At 36.5% G+C, this 17583-nt stretch overlaps 1 protein-coding gene across 4 annotated transcripts in view; it reads left to right on the forward strand.

The window, feature by feature from the left end:
* LOC106874424 (hydroxysteroid 11-beta-dehydrogenase 1-like protein) overlaps nucleotides 1-17583 on the forward strand; it is a 150794-nt gene that overhangs the window by 50396 nt on the left and 82815 nt on the right. Inside the window, exon 2 of one of the 4 annotated variants that reach the window (XM_089357221.1) lies at nucleotides 7785-7978. The exons of the other annotated variants lie outside the window; for them this stretch is intronic. The gene's annotated coding sequence lies outside the window, so the exon portion shown is untranslated. The remainder of the gene's footprint in view (nucleotides 1-7784; nucleotides 7979-17583) is intronic. 4 annotated transcript variants of the gene reach the window in all.

Here is a 17583-nt window from a genome sequence, read left to right on the forward strand (position 1 = left end):
TGTGTGTGTGTGTGTGTGTGCGTATGTGCGTGTGCGTGTGTGTATGTGTGTGTGTACATTCATAGACATAGCAATTAATATACGTACACATATTTACAGAGAGAGAGAGAGAGAAAAGAGGGAGAGAGAGAAAGAGAAAAGAGGGAAGAGAGAAAGAGAGAGACGAGCAAACTGAGACAGAAGCATATACATACATTATGATGAAAATTATGCAACACTTCCGGGGGTTTTTAATGATATAAATTATGTACCACGCTGAGATTTGAATAATTTAATTAATATTATGTGAGAAAATATTTCTAGTTCGTTTCTAAAACAAATCCAGCAGCTATGAACACCCAAAACACGTTTATTAGATGCATGCTTCTTCGGTCAGGTTTAGAGCCAGCGCTTCATTCCGTTTCCACTACAGCTGCATGATAGCTTTACTGTCTCACACAGCTTATTTAGTAAAACGTTTATAGGTGCTAATTTGACAGATTAATTTGTTCAGAATCCCTTTTCCGGTATAAGACTGATGCATGATTCGTCTCCCGTGGGAGATCTGCACGTCTTTTTCACACACACACACACGAGTAGTATCGAATGTTACGCAAAAGTTGGCTTAACTATTTTATTAAATGGCATACAATATTGTATGTTGGTAAAGTTACTTTTCTCTATAAAAAGGTACTACTTGGCATTATCTCGTCCATTAAGCCAGTACTCTGCAACCTTTTTTTCACTTGCGGTACATTAATATTCTTTTCAAAGTTCAGCGGCACACCTGAACTAAAAATATAACTAAAAGTATAGGGGAAAAATTATATTCACTGCAGCACACCTAGTATCGTCTCATGGCACACCAGCGTGCCGCGACATACCGGTTGCGGAGCATTGCAATAAGCTATGCATTTGCGCCATTCATGACTCCGTCTCACGAATCCTCTATAAAAAAATTTTAAAAATTCAGTTCTCCATCCACGTCTTCGTATTCATCAACATCACTTTCGCCTCATCTATGTCATCAAATCGTTGTCGCCGAAGAGTTGTAGTTTACCAGATCCAGGTTGTATGGTGCCTGGAGGACCACTGAGCAGCCTAATGTGTGTGATCGCAAATTGTCAGGATGAGTAGATCGTATTCAAATTCGTAATCTAGGATGGCCTTCAAAATTCTGGGTTTTCATATTTCGACATTATGGCATTCGTTATTCTGACTTTTCGGTCATGTGAAATTCGGCCTCGCATTCGACCTTATGATCATTACCCTTATATGTGCGTCTTCGCGCGCGCGTTTTTTAGTTTGAGTTTGTTTATTACTGCTTGACAACCGATGTTGGTTTGTTTAAGTCCTAGTAGCATAGCGGTTCAATAGAAAAAGATCAGCAGAATAAGCCCGATTGCCTGAACCAAAAGTGTGTGTGTGTGTGTGTGTGTGTGTGTGTGTGTGTGTGTGTGTGTGTGTATGTGTGTGTGTGTGTGTGTGTGTGTGTGTGTGTGTGTGCATGAGTGTATGTGTGCACATACATACATACATATATACATACATACATATATACATACATACATGTGTACACAAACATTCAACCACTATAAACAAATCATCTGCGTGGTTGTTCGATAAGAAATTGTCGAAGCCTCATACGTTATCTAACGATGGGAGATTCCATCATATATACACACATAATGTAGGGTATATATAACATGCAAACTGTTAATTTTATACCAACTCGCTATTAACTATTTAGCTACTTTTAAAATTAGGCTGTAGGGATCAAAAGGTGCAATTAGGAGAAACAGATCAAATAGGCAAAACTATATTTATATGTGCCTGTGTGTACATATATGTATGTATGTATGTGCATGCATTTATGTGTATGTTGTTCATACATACCTGAGTGTGAGTATACATATTTCTGTATTTATGTATCGTTCGTGGCACCTTTGGACATTGGAGTAGTTTCTTGTTTCATTTTTTTAAAAATAAATACAAATAAAGCTTAGGAAGAGATCAAAGTTGTATCCCATTGAACTAGTTTTCAACTTCAGCTTCACTTTGCTCCAGTAGCATTAAATTCATTGTCTGAAAAACGAGAAGTTGCTACCGTATTGATCATAACACTTAAATTGCAACTTTTAAGGAGCAACAATCGTTCTAACATTGCAAATAACCTATTCCATCTTGTCTAGATATCATTGGAAGGAGGCGCAATGGCCCAGTGGTTAGGGCAGCAGACTCGCGGTCATAGGATCGCGGTTTCGATTCCCAGACCGGGCGTTGTCAGTGTTTATTGAGCGAAAACACCTAAAGCTCCACGAGGCTCCGGCAGAGGATGGTGGCGAACCTCTTTCACCACAACTTTCTCTCACTCTTTCTTCCTGTTTCTGTTGTGCCTGTAATTCAAAGGGTCGGCCTTGTCACACTGTGTCACGCTGAATATCCCCGAGAACTACGTTAAGGGTACACGTGTCTGTGGAGTGCTCAGCCACTTGCACGTTAATTTCACGAGCAGGCTGTTCCGTTGATCGGATCAACTGGAACCCTCGACGTCGTAAGCGACGGAGTGCCAGCAACAGATATCATTGGTTAATTGCAAATATATGAGCGTGCCTCTCTTTAACGGACTTCTTAAGAATTTCATATTTTTGTTTTCGATACCTCCTACTGACCTAATAATTGTTCTCGCTTTTTAATGACGTTGACAACGCTTAAATTTTATTCAGCAAAAGGTTCTTCTGCTTCGGGTGCTTATTTCATTAAATTCGGTTTGTTGCAGATCATCATAACTATGAACAATAGTCAGAGCCGGCGCTAGGAAATGCGGGCCCAACTAGAGAACTGTCAATAGGGCCCTCTACTCTGCAAAAGCTGAAGATTGATGTTTTATGTTTCGTATAGTACGCCCAATCGCAGTCAAAAAGCGTTGAGGGATTGAAGCTCCACCATTAGCCACAATATTATACTAAATTTGAAAGCACATGGAAGTTTTAATGTTTTTGTTACAAGTCGAGCTGTGCACGGGGCCCTTTCTTGATGGGAGGCCCAATTTGAACAAATCTGTTTAACTGGTTTAAAACTGGCCCTAACCATAGTCACACCTGCAGAATCTGTATTTTAATTATCGTCTTTGAATGTAGCTTCAAACTGATGGTCATTGTTACAAGAGTTAAGCAAGCTTCATCACAAATAAGGTTTCTTGAGAAGAAAGAACACCACAAACAACTAAATAAAGACGATGAGCGCATCACAATTGACAACTGAAGCTAATATCCTAACCAAATTTAAATGTAATATTGACCCTATCATCGTTTATGGCAACTATATTTTTTTACAAATTAAGGCCGAATTCAGAAATTTTAATTTAAAAAGTTTGATAATTTTTTAGGTAGAAAATCTTTCATAAATTTTAATACTACCGCAGTTCCAGAATTTACTGCATTAAAGAACATTTGTACTCAAATATCTACGAGTATGCAAAATTGATTCATCTAAAGAAATACTAAATTTTTCGCTTTCACTTTTTATTAGTTTTTTCAATAACGTCAGTTATTTTCTAAACACACTGATGTTGAATCACCTACAATAAAGGAAAAACCATTCATTGATAAAAAATTGAAAAATAAACCTTTATTGCATTCAACTAATTAAGATACTATATCTTCTAAAGTTCCAGTTTATTTTTTTTTAAACGTAAAGGTCGTCGACTCTTTTCGAGGGAAGTTCGTATATTACAGTTGTACGAATTTCTCAGCAAACGTCTTTGTGAACGATCTTTAAATGGTTTAATGACAGCTTGTTTAATTACTCGAGCACTTTAAGACGGCCTTGCAATTGATAGTTAATTGGTTTTTAAATAATGTGGCCTGGAATTCACGGAAAATAGAATTTTCCAGGAATTAGGAACCCAGAAACATGGGAAGAGAACCCTTAGTATGTATATAGGCAGGTATGCATACATATGTCTATATATGAATGCATGCATGTATGTATGTACGTACGATTGTGTGTGTATGTATGTATGCATGTATGTACGTAAGTACGTACGTACGTACGTATGTATGTATGTATGTATGTATGTATGTATGTATGTATGTAAATAAGCGAGTATGCATGCATATTACATATGTACGCAATTTACATCTGGACAAGTATGAATTTATTGCACTTGTTGTTGTCAAAGTGTCTTAGCAGCTACTTGAGAACACATTTGTTCACATATGTGCAACCACTCCCATCACGACCCACAAACATAAATAGATGCTGACTCCCTGTAGAGAGAAAAACACTCATCGAAAAAATAAAAAAGAATATGCAAAAAACTTCAATTAGCTAAAATCCTGCCAGCAGTAGTACTCCCTCTCGAGAGTAATAATTGCAATTGAGTCGGAAAAAACAACCTCTCCAGAACAGTATGAAGTCCCCAATTAATGACCAAAGGGCCCGCTGAGGAAGACTGGGTCATCTCAAAAATTACACACAATCCCCGTTTTCTTATTATTTGAAAAATAAAATTAGATAACTTCATTAATCGGCTTACTGATCGATGAAAACAACAATCTTCACTAAGGAGTCATAGAGATGGTATGATTTCTACAGAAGTAATATTATTCTATCTTCGGTGACGCAGTCAGCTTAGGGAGTATTATTAAAGTAGATTCTCAATATATCCTCTCTGAATTAACTTTCTCCTCTGAGGATATCATTGCGGTAATTAATAAAGTTAAACCCAATTAGCAGTGGGCTCAGACAGACTCCTCGTTATTATCCTGAACGTGTATTGGCATTAATTTGCATATCTTCTTGCAAATCTCGGGAGAAAATCGCTAGGCTCAGGTTTTATACTTGAGCGTTTTCTAATTCAGTTTGACGTCCCACTTTTTCACAAGAGGGATGAGTTACCTGCAGTGAATTACTTTCATATCGTTGAAGAATTCGACAGAAAAGTGAAATAAAAAAAAAACTGACTGCCTTCTTAGAGAAAAACCATCGCCTACATCCCAACCGTTTTGGTTTACGTGGTGGCAGAGACTGTCTAACATAGCTTCTGCACAACTTTGAATGCGTTCCAAATACTCTGGGAGAGGCATCCAACATAAATGTCATTTACGTTGGCTTCACTATAGCGTTCGATAAAGTTGGCCACAGCATTCTGCTGAAGGAATTATCATATATTGGAGCCCATAGTAAGCTATCGCAATGATGGGAAATGATGCGACGCCAGTCCATCGCAGAGTTACTTATTTTTGCCAGCTGAGTGAACTGGAGCAACGTGAAATGAAGTGTTTTGCTCAAGAACACAACGCGTCGCCCCGTCCAGGAATCGAAACCACAATCTTACGATCATGATGCTGACACCCTAACCACTAAGCCATGTATGTATGTATATACATATACATACATATATATATATATATATATATATATATATATGTATGTATGTATGTATATAAATATATATATATATATATATATATATATGCATATATATGTATATATATATATATATATATATATATATATATATATATATATATATATATATATATATATGCATATATATGTATATATATATATATATATATATATATATATATATATATATATATATATATATATATATATCTATGTATGTATGTATGTGTGTGTATATATATATATATATATATATATGCATATATATATATATATATATATATATATATATATATATATATATATATATATATATATGTATATATATATATATATATATATATATATATATATATATATATGTATGTATGTATATGTATATATATATATGTATATGTATATATATATATATATATATATATATATATATATATATATATATATATATATATATATATATATATATATATATATATATAAGCAATGTTAATTCTCTAAATGAAGTATTAACAGTAACTGCACGATAAAGTGTAGTATATTGCCACTTAAGTGTGGCTGACCCCTAGGGGTGGATGTTACTGTTGCTTTTAGCCCCAGGAGGACATCTCCTCCAGCTGGCTTATCGACACACGACTGTGTCCTGTTTGCCAAGGGAAGTTATCCCTCTCACCTCGATCTGCAGCACGAACGTATCCGGATTTCAGGGTTATTTCCCTTCGTCGGCGTCCGACAGCTGATGACCTTGGTGAGAGAGACAAAAACCTGGCAAACTTATATCTTCTTTTCCAGTGAAATTCTTCACTGATATTGAAAAGGTGAAAACAAGCAATGTTAATTCTCTAAATGAAGTATTAACAGTAACTGCACGATAAAGTGTAGTATATTGCCACTTAAGTGTGGCTGACCCCTAGGGGTGGATGTTACTGTTGCTTTTAGCCCCAGGAGGACATCTCCTCCAGCTGGCTTATCGACACACGACTGTGTCCTGTTTGCCAAGGGAAGTTATCCCTCTCACCTCGATCTGCAGCACGAACGTATCCGGATTTCAGGGTTATTTCCCTTCGTCGGCGTCCGACAGCTGATGACCTTGGTGAGAGAGACAAAAACCTGGCAAACTTATATCTTCTTTTCCAGTGAAATTCTTCACTGATATTGAAAAGGTGAAAACAAGCAATGTTAATTCTCTAAATGAAGTATTAACAGTAACTGCACGATAAAGTGTAGTATATTGCCACTTAAGTGTGGCTGACCCCTAGGGGTGGATGTTACTGTTGCTTTTAGCCCCAGGAGGACATCTCGTGCTGCAGATCGAGGTGACATCCACCCCTAGGGGTCAGCCACACTTAAGTGGCAATATACTACACTTTATCGTGCAGTTACTGTTAATACTTCATTTAGAGAATTAACATTGCTTGTTTTCACCTTTTCAATATCAGTGAAGAATTTCACTGGAAAAGAAGATATAAGTTTGCCAGGTTTTTGTCTCTCTCACCAAGGTCATCAGCTGTCGGACGCCGACGAAGGGAAATAACCCTGAAATCCGGATACGTTCGTGCTGCAGATCGAGGTGAGAGGGATAACTTCCCTTGGCAAACAGGACACAGTCTTGTGTCGATAAGCCAGCTGGAGGAGATGTCCTCCTGGGGCTAAAAGCAACAGTAACATCCACCCCTAGGGGTCAGCCACACTTAAGTGGCAATATACTACACTTTATCGTGCAGTTACTGTTAATACTTCATTTAGAGAATTAACATTGCTTGTTTTCACCTTTTCAATATCAGTGAAGAATTTCACTGGAAAAGAAGATATAAGTTTGCCAGGTTTTTGTCTCTCTCACCAAGGTCATCAGCTGTCGGACGCCGACGAAGGGAAATAACCCTGAAATCCGGATACGTTCGTGCTGCAGATCGAGGTGAGAGGGATAACTTCCCTTGGCAAACAGGACACAGTCGTGTGTCGATAAGCCAGCTGGAGGAGATGTCCTCCTGGGGCTAAAAGCAACAGTAACATCCACCCCTAGGGGTCAGCCACACTTAAGTGGCAATATACTACACTATATATATATATATATATATATATATATATATATATATATATATATATATATATATAAGGTTGATAAGGTTGAGGAGGGTATTGGATTTAAGCAAACCCAAGAGGATACAGGTAATACCGAGTAAGTGCTGTATACCGACTAGTTTGCGCCAGTCGTTGTATGAACAGGATTGGGGATTATAAGTCGTGTATTATCGTGTGTGTATATGTAAATATATAAAAATAAAAATAAAAATATTTATATATATATATATATATATATATATATATATATATATATATATATATATATGGTAAGCTTCTCACAGATTCCTTTTACCAAATTCCATTTACAGGGTATTGATTAACCCAAGGCTACTGCAGAAGATACCTGTCCAAGGTGCTCCGGTGTGTGATCAAACTGAAGAACTACAAGGTCATGCAGTGAACGTCACCACACACACATCGCCTGTGCCTTTGTAAACTCAACTGATTTGGAACCACGACTGCTAATTAAGGCTTACATGTCAACTAAACTACTTATTATTTAGTAAGTAGGTAGTTCCGTTGGAAATTTCGCAAACACGAAGAATGTTTTAACAGACCAATTTAAGAATAGGCTAATACATTAAAAGATAAGAATGCACTAATAGACCAATTCTTGAGAATGCACTGATAGACCAATTTCTTTAGAATGTACTAACATATCAACGCAGCATAAACATTTGAGAATGAACTTTATCTTCGTGAATCAAGATGGTGTTTTACAATTTCGCTTACAAGTTGAAGGCAGCGAGCTAGCAGAATCGTTAGCGCGCAGGGCGAAATGCTTAGTGATATTTCGCCCGTCGCTACACTCTGAGTTCAAATTCCACCGAGGTCAACTTTGCCTTTCATCCTTTCGGAGTCGATAAATTAAGTACCAGTTGAACAATGGGGTCGATTACATCGACACAGCCCCTCTCCCAAAATGGCTGCCCTTGTGGCAAAATTTGAAACCACTATTTAGCTTACAAGTAATATATTTCTTCGAATAATCACAGCAACCTGGGTTAACGGAGCTCAGTCAACCACCAAAAAACAAGTTCTTTAGCTCTGAATGCATCTTCAATTATCCCATCATGCTGCTAAGAATTTGGATTGTGTGTGTATGCGTGTGTGTGTGTGTGTGTGTGTGTAGACGATCGAGCAAACTCCTAAAAATTAGTGTTAGTTTGTGTCGGCGAGATTTGTACTATGTAGTAAATTCGAAGGGAGCGAAATTGCCGCAGGCATCTGCGCGCCATGGATCCAAATTCTCAAGGAAACGGAGAAAGGAACGCTTCATATTCGAACTTAGTATCATTTAAACCCTGATAGGTTTAAATGAAGGGGTTTTCGCCTTCTACTTCTACAACTCCTCTTAGTTCATTATACCCTTATCTTTCTATTCCCCTCACACCTCATCTTTTCCCTTCACCTCACTCTCACCGTTGGCCGCTACTGCTGCTGCTGCTCCTCTTCCTCCTCCTCCTCCTCATGCTATTCCTCTTTCCTTCTATCTCTCCTATTCTGTGTGTGTGTACATATACATGTGTGTGTGTGTGTGTGTGTGTGTGTGTGTGTACAGGGGTTGAACAAAATAACGGAAGCACCTTAAAATTTCAAACAAATTTCTTTTAATATGGGGTAGGACCGCCTTTGGCAGTAATTACAGCTTGAATTCTACAAGGTATGGACTCGTACAAAGTTTGAATTGTTTCCAAAGGCATTTTTGTCCATTCTTCAGCAAAAACAGTCTCCAGTTCTTGTAGTGATGATGGTGGAGGATATCGACTCCTTACTTGTTTTTCTAAAATGCACCATAAATGTTCAAATAATATTGTGATCTGGAAACTGTAGTGGCCAGATAAAATGTTCAACTTCACTAGAACGTTCCTCGTGCTATTCAGTAACAACTTTAGCTATGTGAATTGGTGCATTATCATCCTGAAAGATTACGTTTCCCTCTGGATAGTAAATGGGCAGGTTTGCTATCTTATTATAATGGGCGTTATTTTCGTCTGTCTGTTCCCTCTTCACTGCCAGGCAGCTGGACCAATGATTACGATATTTTGGGGGATTACAAAGACGGTCGTTAGGAAGGGTTTTAACTTTAAAAAGTCCGAAAGTATGACTATTTCGTGGATATTGATTTTTGAATTCATAAACTACCTACGCATTTTTATTACAAATTCGCCGACCACGAGTAACTCTGGATTTTCGTCGTATAGTTCGTGGTCCCATCGTAGATACGAAGAGGGTCGCGAGGGCGGTTTACAGCGAAAATAAAATGGCCAGACTTCTAGATCGTGTAGGTGTATTTTTACCCCTCCAATGTTTACACACGGCTAGTTATACGTTGCTAAGAGTAGAGCAACGTACTCCATTAATTTGAAAATTGGTGTCAACCAAACAAAAAACATCGTCTACAAAGAAGTTTTGTAATCATATTGATATTATCGAAAAGAAGATGATTCATTATTTAAATAAGGAAATTTCTGAACTTTGAATGTCTATGAGTATAAACAAGCATAAAGTAGAATAAACAACTAAAATAAAAGTTTATCTAAATAACATTTTTTTCTTAATACTTTTTATGTAGTGGTGAAAGGAAGATCTGGCTTTCGGTAGGAATGGTCCACATAACCATTCATGATACAGAGGCGGGGAGCTTATTTCCGTTCAGGAGTGAATCGTCATTACATGTCACTTAGTCGCAAACATATGTCATATAGCTGCAATAGAATGCTGTATAATAATGTACAATAATGTGATTTCTCTAAGACATCACCTAATAATCTATCAAGTCCATTTACACATTTCTTCATAATGCCTCCGTCGTAGATGGGTAGATTTGCTAGCAAGAATAATTCAAACTAAAAAAAAGTGAATTGTAAGGAAAAAATATTTTTAAAAAAGGTGGGTGGAAGTTGATATTGGAAGGAAGGGTTCGTGTTCAGTCCAAACGGTGTTTACTTGCGTTTGAAGAGAGAATACATAGCGCTGTTCAAGGTGAAGTCTGGTGTTGGTGGATCCATAGTGTAAGGCCAGACCGAAGACAGTGATGTGTGAGGTGGAATGGCTGGCAGAGCAAAAATGACGGGCGACGCGGGTATTTTTTCGCAGGCGGATATCCCGTAGGTATTCGGTAAACTGGTCAGCTGACCAACATATGGACAATCATAAAGGCAGCATTGAATGCAATAGACAAAATTAGACGAGATGCAACAAAAGGAGTTCCAAATGTGGAAGGTGTGTTGGTTAGTTTCAGTGATGGAAGTGATATTGGTAATAAACGAACAGGTGTGGCAACGGGGTCTTGAGCAAGGAAAGGGTCCAGTAATTGAGGGAGCTGCAAACTAGTAAGTTGCGTAGGATACGGGTGCGTTTGAAAGAGGTGGGTTAGGGAAAACAGGGGAGACGATGGAAGGCCCGTAGGATCTTCTGACGAAAGGGTAGGTTGGAGGGGGTGGAAGAGGAGAAAGGGGTACCGTAAGGAGACGAGTGTGGGGAAGGAGAGAGGGCTGTAGTATTATCAACTTGGCGAGCACGAGTAAGGGCGGCTTCGACAAGGGTGGAGGGGTATCCACAAGGAGTGAACAGGAGGGCCAGGTATTGATAGTGAGTTTCAAAATACCGGTCGCGGCTGCACAGACGTCGCAGATGGAGGAATCGGGAGTAGAAGATGGCCCGTTTGGTGTGAGAGGGTGGCAGGAGGAAAAGTTGAGGTAGAGATGGGAGTCCGTTGGTTTGAAGATGGTGGAAGTGGTGAAAGATTGGGCGAGAGGATCAATAGAGACGTGGAGGAATTTGACAGAAATGTCGGAGATGACAGAGGTGAACACAGGGGAAGGATGAAAGGTGAAAACGAAAGAGATAAAGTTGGTGAGCTGCTTACGGGAGAGAGAGGTATTGCCAATGAAATCGTTTATATAGCTCTGGGGTCCATATAGCTTTGGGATCTGTCCAGAGAACTGTGAGAAGATTTGGGCCACGATGCAACCGACAAATAAGTTAGTAAAGTTGGAGTACATTCTCGTTCCCATGGCGATGCTAGCTATTTACTGGTAGACCTCACCTGCGAACATGAAGCAGTTGAGCGTAAGAACGAGTTCTACAAGGCGGAGAAATGTAGATGTGCAGGATGTGGGGTCGGTGCGACGGTTGAGGTAGTACTGGAAGGCTAAGAGGCCGATGGTGTATAGGGATTTAATGACCATAGTGAAGAGGAGGTGAGAGAGACCAGGAAGAAAGGAAAAGGAATTGAATAGGTGGATAGTGTGGTCATGTATGTGAAAATATATATATATGCATATATATATATATATGTGTGTATATATATATATATATATATATATATATATATATATATATATATATATATATATATATATATATATATATATATATTGAAAAAGTTCGTTATAGGTATAAAGATACCATAAACAAGTATAAAAATGGAGAAAAGATGTTAAAATCAAAATTGGATTTTATTCATACGAACGTTTCAAAAGACAATACGAATATATAAGAAAAAATTATAATAATAATAATTATAATTAAAGTTATGCATTGATATATCTTTCTTTTTCGTTTCTCTTATTTTTTCCCTTTTGTAACATACTTATAAATATCCGGTTGAATTTTCCCTATTACTCCATCTGCTTTTCTTTATTGACTTTTATTAATAATTTTTTTGATGTTCTTCCTCAAATTCTTCACACTGATGAGAATGACAATGCATAACTTTAATTATAATTATTATCATTATAATTTGTTCTAACATATTTATATTGTCTTTTGAAACGTTCGTATATATTAAATCCAATTTTGATTTTAACATCTTTTCTCCATTTTTATACTTGTTTATGGTATCTTTATACCCATAACGAACTTTATTTTCATATTCATACTACTTGCACTGGCTGATTTTTATGAATATGATGAACTTTTATTGGAAATTACTTTCTCTCTTTTTGGATTCCTCAAAAAGTTTGAATTGTTCTATTTGAACTTATTTTCTCTCTCTCTCTCTCTCTCTCTCTCTCTCTCTCTCTCTCTCTCTCTCTCTCCCTCACACACACACACACACACACACACACACACACACACACATACATACATACATACATACATACATACATACATACATACATACAAACATATATATATATATATATATATATATATATATATATATATATATATATATATATATATATATCTGTTGAAGAGCGTAGCTCGAAACGTCAAAGACTTTCCGTATTCCCGAGCGTCATACTAATATATACTTTTGTTATTTACACCACCTGTCCTCGTCTGTTGTTATTTTTTGTATATTCTCCCATATATATATATATATATATATATATATATATATACACTTGTGTGTTATATTGTATTATACTGTTTGGGATAAAGAAAGATTACAAATTCGAACCATAGTTCAGTTCGATATGTCCTTTGCTTGATTGCATAAATTAGTGGATTGGAAAATGGGTGTAATTACAACAGTGGAAGCGTTATAAATCATCGTTTTACTATCGTGCCTCGGTATGGAATAGGACGAGGCTCTTTAACGGTAATTTGGGTATGTGTTGGTAAAGTCAAAACTAGTTTACTCCATGTATTTAAGAATGAAAAAGAATGGCAGATGTTGTGGAATTTCTCTGTAAGAGAGAGGTTGCATGACTTCAATATGCTGCTCAATAACTGTGCTTTATTGAATACTGTTTATGAGATGCTGGTAATCAATCATTTATCTCTGGATTTCCAAATACGCTTTGAAAGTGACGTGGTGTTTTTCTATGTAGAGAGGGTAGCAGTAGCGGTTGTACTGGTATTCTGTATGCTCTGTGTAGCTTGATGTTTTGTTTGTGGAGACATCAATACAGTAAACAACCCTTTTCTCTACGCATTTTCCTTTTGATGAACCGAGCACTGTATTTCAGAAACTCCATGTCAACTAGATTTTCTTTACGTTTGCTTGAAGTATTTTTTTACATTGTATATCTTAATCATACTAAACTTTTTCATACAGTTGTAGTTTATCTGTTTTTTGATTGAACAGCTGAATCTGGAAATGTACAAGGTATTATACTATATTACATTTATTGTCATAGCGTTTTTTCATGGGAGTGGGGATGATAGTAGCTAGAGGTGTTTAATAGTAATTTATTGCTTCTTGTTATCGGCTATGTAATAAAACCTTCCTTTCATGGTCGATAATGAATTTTTTTTTTTTTTTTTTTTGCTGTGCTCTTACTTCACAACGATGTTTCTACGTTGTCACCCAAATTCCTAGAAATTGTAGCTAAATCTCCTCTAAACTTTACCAGAGATGTTTACTTCATTCAAAGTGGTACTAAATGAAACTGAAAAAAGTTAATAATTAGTTAAATCACTTAAGAAATACCTTAAGTGATTTAAATCACTTAAGTGAATAACCGCGTACATACCAGGAATGCCAATTCAAAATTTTGAAAAGCACAATGTTAATAGGCACTAAGTTAATAGGCACTACAAAGCACTGGATAAAAGTGGAAAGTACCAAAAAACACCTAAATATAAAAAGAAATCGCATAAAAAGGTGTAAATATCAAAAGATTTATATTAAAAGTTTCAGCTTCAATTAAATTAAAATGAAATTAACATCACTTGTATTTTTACTCCTTATGATTTTTGAAGATTTCCCAGTCAATTTCTTTTGATGTAGAAGCTGCAGTTTCACACGATTTATAAGCTTCCGTGGATCCAATTTTCTTTAACAGTTGGCTAAGTAGATTACAAACATAACTATTTACCACTTCGTTTAAGGCTATATTTGATATTCAGAATTTCTCTTTGTGCTTCTATGCTTAGACGGTTACGCTCTTTTGAGTTCATAAAATTCATGTGGATAAATATGCTCTCAAAATTAGCATTTGCATGTGGTAAAATGAATAGTGTTGAAGCTAACTTAGAGAAATGTTCAAATAGTTTTTTCCCAGTCGAATCACTTATATGAGGATACTTCAATCCAAATAGAAGTTGTCTGAAACGACTGGAAAAACACATTTTCTTGTCACAAAATTTATCTGCTTTAATTTTTGATAACAAATTCCGAATTAAATTCTGATTTCTCTTTAATGAAGAACTAACTAACTTAGGCACTAAATTATTTTTAAATGCACTAAAATTATGCGAACACGTAACTTGATGGATTTTCAAGCTGAAATAGTTAAAACAACTGAAATGGCAACCCTGGTACATACGTCAACGAGAGAGCGTCTACGTGTCCTCATTCAGCCTTCGAGGGTGCCTCTGTGTGGACGCTCGACTTGCTATAAATCGAGCTCAAACATTCTTCATGGTGTCTTCATTAAGAAAAAGACACACTGGGTGAGGTAGTCATGGATAACCCTCTAAAAATCAGTGTGTGACACTTTTGATCATAATTGGGCACCATCAGCGTTCAACGAGAACAAAATAATCTCTTCATTGCATGAGTACACACGATTATAGAAAAGTTCCAACAGCGACATTTATTGAAGAACTTCTTTGATATATATTCCGAATGGAAGATTGTGTGTGTGTGTGTGTGTGTGTGTGTGTGTGTGTGTGTGTGTGTGTGTGTGTGTGTGTGTGTGTGTAGAAAACAATTACTACCGCTCGAAAGATTTGAACACACACTATAAAATCAGCGGGATAATAGAGTGACTATAAGGCAAATCCAAGTGAGCAGATATGGTAATAATGATGCAAATAAACAAATAAAACTCCTTTGGTTTGATGTACAGAATATACAATAATACCTCACTTTACGAGAACCCGCTTTACGAGGGTCTTTTTTTTTTTCAAGTACAAAATCCAAATTTTGAACGAAGTGCAACAATCAAAACATTGTTTAAAACAGACATTTATTAGTTTTAAAAATTTAAGGACGAAAGTTTGCAATACACTCTAGGATTTTGTAAAATAAATTATCTTTCTTGCATCTCCTTCTCCACATAAATCCACAAAGATAAAAGTCAACCATGCCCAGGTACTTTCAATTTGTTGAGTGCGAGTCCCATCTGTTATGAAAACAAACAATTATAGAGCAAGTGGCGGCTACACTTCTTGTGCGCATGCGCAGCATCTTTGGTTACTATGGAAACAGAGTTCTTCGCAATCAACTATGGAATACGTGGTGCTTCTTTGCTTTGGTTACTACAGAAACAGACTTCTTCGCTACGGTGATGTCTAAAATATTCGCTTTTGATTGGCTAAAATACCCAAATTTTGCAAATTTTAAAGGCTAAAAACTTTTTAATTATGGATTTATAGGAAAGATGAATTTCATTCTCATAATTAGTATGCAAAACTTAATTCATATACCAAATTTGAAAACAACTGGAACAGTGATGAAAACCACAAAGTTCTTTCTGGCCTTGTGCCAAAATATGAAACCATTATTAGTAAGTAACTATAGGTACTTACTAATAATGTATAAGGTATAAACATTTTCTAAACTTATTTTCCCGCTCCAATGGAATTAAACCATGCGCGTATATAAGAAATAACTATAACATTATACTTCGTTTCTGTACCGATATACAAATCAAGTGAATAATACAAATTATTTATAGACAAAATGCACGCAAGAGAAAACCAAAAACAAACAAAATATAAAACATTTATTGTCTCTTTTATTCTCCCTACTTCCTTTATGTTCTCTACTTCTTTGCTTCCACCCCCTCCCCATTCTCTACATCTCTATCTCTAACTCTTATTCCCTCCCCCTCTCTCTCTTTCTTTATCTCTCTCTTTCTCTCTCTCTCTTACTCACTCTTTCTCTGCCTCTTCGCCTACATCACGCAGACACTTTCTGTAAGTAGGCGTCAGAACAGATACACATGCATGCACATAAACATGCTTTCTTTCTCTCTTTCTCTCTCCCTCTCTACCATTTCTCTCTCTCTCTCTCTCTCTTTCTCCCTCTCTTTCCCTTACATACACACACACACACATACACACACAATATGTCTTTCTCTTCCTCATCTGGAGATTTTAGAGTGATAGCAAAACGGAACTGACCGACTTTGTGATGTAAAATCCGGAATCCAAGCAATCTGGTGATAGTCTATGCTATCAATAATTAATTACTAGAAGTGTTTATAGAAATTCATTTTCAATGAAAAGTGAATCACCCGACATTTCGGTACGTTGCCCTTTACCTGAGAATGTTGTCGTTTTGGTCGATTGCCTAAAAAACATCCTCACTTATCCTACCTTCTCTCTGACGAAGAACATTAACCTGAAACAATAGATTATTTGCTCACCGTAGCTATTAAACTTATCAATTTCTTCTATGACTCCTCTGCAAACATGTTATTCTTTCTATTCCACCCCATCCTGCCTTCTGGCGAACTCTCTTCCATTCTATAGTTCTTTTACTACAACTAAACTATCATCACAACAATAACTACGACAACTACTACTACTGCTACTACAACTAAAAACCACATCATCATATTCATCATCATCATCATCATAACAAATACGAATACTACTATATTACTACTGCCATTAGAACAATCATTTCTTCTGAAATATTTACCATTGAAATCAAAACCGAAGCGAGACTCCGAGGGAGTCACTACGAAGTCCCACGGTCTGCTAGAAATAGCACCAAAAATCCCTTAAACTACAACCTTCCGTCGTCCAGAAAAGAAACACACTAGATTATGTGAGCCTGCGTTTCCCGTACCTACGTAAAAGACCACCACTCAGAAGAACTTAGATTGAAGAATAACAATTTTCACCCACAGGAGCGTTGTATTCTATTGACTGCACAAGTCGTCTTGGCCGCTAACTCCAAAAGTTTTATTCTCTCTGTTTATTTCCTCATGTTCCTTTATGTTGAAGAGCGTAGGCTCGAAACGTAAAAGACTTTCTCACCTTACCGAGCGTCAAACTAATACACTTCCTTGTTGTTTATACACCTATCTTCGTCTTCTGTTTTTTGTAAATTTCAGCTAGATATATATATATATATATATATATATATATATATATATATATATATATATATATAGTTGAAATTTACAGAATAGTAAAAGACGAAGACAGGTGTATAAACAACAAGCAAGTGCATTAGTTTGACGCTCGGTA

This window comes from Octopus bimaculoides, chromosome 9 (assembly GCF_046866305.1).
Source record: "Octopus bimaculoides isolate indiv1 chromosome 9, ASM4686630v1, whole genome shotgun sequence".
NCBI classification, from domain to species: Eukaryota; Metazoa; Mollusca; class Cephalopoda; order Octopoda; family Octopodidae; genus Octopus; species Octopus bimaculoides.